General features: G+C 48.1%; 1 protein-coding gene across 1 annotated transcript in view; it reads left to right on the top strand.

Moving 5' to 3' along the window:
• The first annotated feature begins 3,918 nt into the window (after positions 1-3,918).
• Positions 3,919-4,798, top strand: part of LOC135091795 (FERM domain-containing protein 4A-like) — a 149,902-nt gene continuing 149,022 nt past the window's right edge. Inside the window, exon 1 of the mRNA XM_063989775.1 lies at positions 3,919-4,323. The gene's annotated coding sequence lies outside the window, so the exon portion shown is untranslated. The remainder of the gene's footprint in view (positions 4,324-4,798) is intronic.

Genomic DNA, 4,798 nt, shown 5'->3' with positions numbered 1-4,798 from the left:
TGGGAAAAGTTAAACCTCCTTGGCGAGCCTTGCTTTGTGAAGCTGCGTGATGGCGAGGGCGTGGCCGTGCGTGGCGACAGGGCGGTGACCATTCCTCCTCGCGGTGTGATGGAGCAAGAAAAGTGACGGGGAGAGGCGGAAGTGAAGGGGAGCTATCAAACACCGTGGGCACCGCAGCGGCCGTGCCCAGTCTGTTGGTAGGGACTCCACCGCCTGTCTGTTCCGGTCGGCTAGTGTAAGCAGGTTGCCGCCAGCCGTAACAGCCGCGTGTCCGCTTCACTTGCTGTACCCAGTTTTTCCCGCGTCCCGCTGCTGCCCGACCTCAGCCATCACTGATCACTCCTTACCAGTGACAAAAACCTTCCTTCTCTCAAACCTTATATACTGCCAGCCTGTTATTCTTGCTCCTCCCTTGACAGTCTCCACCACGCCCACACAAAGTAACACTCGAAACAACACGGCTAATCCCCAGCTGGAAATAGCACCCCATAAACTCCATTCCTGACTCAACGCCAATATACTCAACCATTTTAGAACTGAAAAACTGAAAAAGAGAGAGAACCAAGATGAAAAAGGCGGGAAAGAAGCGGTAACTGCGGTCAGTGGCGTGGAGGGCGGAGCACAAAAGTAGGATGGGAGTGCCCTGGGGGAGACAAAAGGGACTAACCTGGATGGGACTCTGGATAAAGGCACCAGGCACTACAAACGGGAGTGCCATGCGTAAAGGGAGCAGGAGGAGACAGGAGAGTGTCATAAAGTGCCAGACTTGAGGCTCCCAGGACTGGTTTACGGGCGAGGGCAAGTTGGCACCCACTCCCTTGCCTTAATGGGAGGATGGCGCTGGGGGAGGGAGGAACGGGGAGTGAGAGGGAGGAGAGTAACGAGATGAGGGAGTGAGACAGCTTGGCGCTCCCCCAAACACTACCTCGGTGGGAGAGAGAGAGAGAGAGAGAGAGAGAGAGAGAGAGAGAGAGAGAGAGAGAGAGAGAGAGAGAGAGAGAGAGAGAGAGAGAGAGAGAGAGAGAGAGAGAGAGGGGGGGGGAGGGGGAAAGGCTTATATATACGTAAGGCATGCACGCAGCAACCGATTTTAGCTACACTATTGTTCGTCTTGTCTCTTGAAACTATATTAAGAAGAATCGTGTTTTTTTCAGTTCTGAAAATGAACAGCTGTTGATATTGGCATCTACTACTACTACTACTACTACTACTACTACTACTACTACTACTACTACTACTACTACTACTACTACTACTACTACTACTACTACTACTCACCCATCATCCACTCCTCTTCACCAGGTTCCTTGTACTCTCCCCCTCAACAGCACATGCCTCCTCACGCCCTTCCCTTCTCCTCCCCTCTCCCTCTCTCCCCTCTCCCTCTCTCCCTCTCTCCCTCTCTCGCCTCTCCCCATGTCGACACGCTAAACAAATACCTCTGCCTGATACATGCTCTCCCTCTCTCCCATAAAACTCTTCACTTCTCCCCTTCTCTTTACACTCCTTACCCTTTTTCTCTCCCTCCTCCTCCTCCTCCTCCTCCTCCTCCTCCTCCTCCTCCTCCTCCTCCTCCTCCTCCTCCTCCTCCTCCCTACCTGGAGAAGTTTGTTTACAAGACTTTTCGTGGCGTTATATTTCAGAGAGAGAGAGAGAGAGAGAGAGAGAGAGAGAGAGAGAGAGAGAGAGAGAGAGAGAGAGAGAGAGAGAGAGAGAGAGAGAGAGAGAGAGAGAGAGAGAGAGAGAGAGAGAGAGAGAGAGAGAGAGAGAGAGAGAGAGAGAGAGAGAGAGAGAGAGAGAGAGAGAGAGAGAGAGAGAGAGAGAGAGAGAGAGAGAGATGATTAACGTGAGATGATTAAGTGAAGTTGTTATGTAAGAGAGACATTTTTTCATGGTAGTTAATGTCACTGTGTGTGTGTGTGTGTGTGTGTGTGTGTGTGTGTGTGTGTGTGTGTGTGTGTGTGTGTGTGTGTGTGTGTGTGTGTGTGTGTGTTAAGGTGTACACTAGGGTCCCCATCGGCCTTGCGAGGTCTTGGCAGTGGTGGTGGTGGTGGCGGTTGGGAAGGTGGTGGTGGTGGTTGTGAGTGCCAATATCCCATAGTCTGATTTCTCAGTCTCGTATGCAGCAGCACGCGCGCACGTACACACACACAAACACACACACACACACACACACACACACACACACACACACACACACACACACACACACACACACACACACACACACACACACACACACACACACACACACACACACACACACAGTAACTCCCCTCCAGGTCTTAATCAGTGGTATGTACTTTAATTGAGATAGTTTTTTTACATCAGTGAATTAAATAAAGACGTTCCCTACTAGGAGAGAGAAGAGAAGGAAGTTATTTGTTGCTCATAAAAAAAAAAAAAAATAATAATAATAATATTCTCGAAACGTGAATCTTTTTTTTTTTTATAGAACTTTGTGAAACTTATAAAATGTACGAAAGTTTGATGTATGATATTTTGTTATATTACGTGCAGTATATATATATTGGTAGTAATAGCAATAGTAGTAATGATGGTACCAGTGATAACCGTAGTAGTAGTAGAAGCTGTAATAGTAGTAATGGTAATGATGACAATACCACCACCACAACCACCACCGACAACAACAACAACAACAACAACAACAACAACAACAACAACAACTCCTGCATTATCTTCCCCACTCTGGCAGGCGTCTGACATACAATACGCCTCAAGTTGGAAGGCAAAGTAAGCTGCCCTGTACAGCACTCCGCAGTTCACACCAGTAATGTCGAGCAGAAACTCCAGTGTGCTTGTGTCCATAGCAGATATTTAGTAATATTTAGTACTTACTCTGCGTGTGCCAATGCGACCACCTTATTGAATTGTACTGCTGCTTGAAAATGAAAGGGTTAGTAAATGTATTCCAGGTTTGAGTATTTAATATAAGGGATGAGGATTAATTAAATGATACTGTCAGTTGAAAGTCCACATATTTTGAAGCTGTATGCACGGAATTGGAATTAAATATGAGTTAAACTAATGAAAGTAAGTAAAGATTATACTGTTGTGGAATTACTGAGGAGGTGGGGGAAGTCTTCTGACATGTAATGCAGTGGTTGGGGAGTGAACACATATCAACACTAATGTATGTAAATGGTTAATTAGTGCAATGTTTGGGGATTGAAAATAAACTCCCAAAACTAGGATTGTGTTTTAAAAGCTTAAGTGCATATTTATTTTTATGTATGACCAGATAATATTCTCTCTCTCTCTCTCTCTCTCTCTCTCTCTCTCTCTCTCTCTCTCTCTCTCTCTCTCTCTCTCTCTCTCTCTCTCTCTCTCTCTCACACACACACACACACACACACACACACACACACACACACACACACACACACACACACACACACACACACACACAAAGTTTACCAAATTCCTTTCCTGCAGAGAGTCGTTGGGTGGGCTGGCCGTGGCGGGGCGGGGAGGGCTGGGAGCGGGCAGAGGTGAGGAGGTGGCGGGGCGCGTGGTGGCGGCGGCGGGCAGCGAGGAGAAGCGTGGTAGTGTGCCCAGTGGAGTGCCAGAGAGTGCCACGGTGGGCGAGGCGGCGGCGCGCGTCTTGAGAGAGTGCTGAACGCTGAACTTTATTTCTGTATATCGTGTGCGAGGGAGAGGAAGAAAGGGAGAGAAGGAGAGACGGAGAGAGAAAGAGGCTTAGGGCGTGTGGAGCGGCTGTGTGGTGGTGGTGGTGGTGGTGGTGGTGAAGGTGTAGTGACGTGGTCAGTGTTTGAGAAGCGATATTTACTAATGCTGTGACGGTGATGTTGAAGAGACAGTGTAAGAAAACTGTTACAAGAGTACTTATGTAGTGGTGGTGGTGGTGGTGGTGGTGGTGGTGGTGCCGAAGTGAAGCGAAGTGATCAGTCTTTGAGAAGCGAGTTTTGTGGTTATTGTGACTGTGACCATAATGTTAAAGGGACAGTGTAAGGAAACAATAGAGAGTGTAGTGGCAGGGTTAAGGTGATGGCAGCGCGGAAGTGCAGTGTTTGAAAAAGCGGTGCTGGAGTTGGTGATGTTTTGACGGTAGTGTTAAAGAGACAGTGTAAGAAAACAGTGTTGCAGGAGTACTTACAGTGCAGTGGAGTTGTGATAAGGAGGTGCAGCGGAGTGGCCAGTGTTTGAGGAAGCGATTTTATGACCAATAAAGGATATTTTGACGGAAGTTTAAAGGCACTGCGTGAGAAAGCAGTGCTGGAGGACCGAAGTACTGCTGCGAGAGTAGTGGTGGTACTGGAGCGGTGATGCAATGCGCTAGAGGTAACAGTGTGATGGTGGGCACGTGGTAATCTGAACAGAGGCGTTGAGGGGGACAGTACGTACATATTGTTGGCCTCCGCGTCGCTCACCAGCCTGACGCAAGATCTGGCATGGGAAACTAGCCTCTGTTTACATTCCCGGAAAGATGCGTCTCGGAGGCAGAAGATATATGGAGATGCGAGTCCCGTGTGTGTGTGCGTGAGAGAGAGAGAGAGAAAGAGAGAGGGAGAGAATGTGTGTGTGGGCGGACTGGCAGGCGAGGCAGTCTTGCACGGAGCAGGGATCGTGTTGCAAAGAATCCAGCCTGTTGAAATGGGTTAAAATTTATGTGTATAATAGTGAAGTCAGGAAATTGCGTACAGTTTTCAGACCTTTAGTGTTTAAGTGTCTCAAGTATGCAAGTGCTAAAGATGTGTTTACAACCCTTTGTGGAAGTGGCTTCTGTGAAAATGCAGTTCGTGTTTTAAGACCTTGG

The sequence above is a fragment of the Scylla paramamosain genome, chromosome 3 (assembly GCF_035594125.1).
Source record: "Scylla paramamosain isolate STU-SP2022 chromosome 3, ASM3559412v1, whole genome shotgun sequence".
NCBI classification, from domain to species: domain Eukaryota; kingdom Metazoa; phylum Arthropoda; class Malacostraca; order Decapoda; family Portunidae; genus Scylla; species Scylla paramamosain.
The sequence above is the reverse complement of the archived record's forward strand: the minus strand, read 5'-3'. Positions and strand labels throughout refer to the sequence as shown.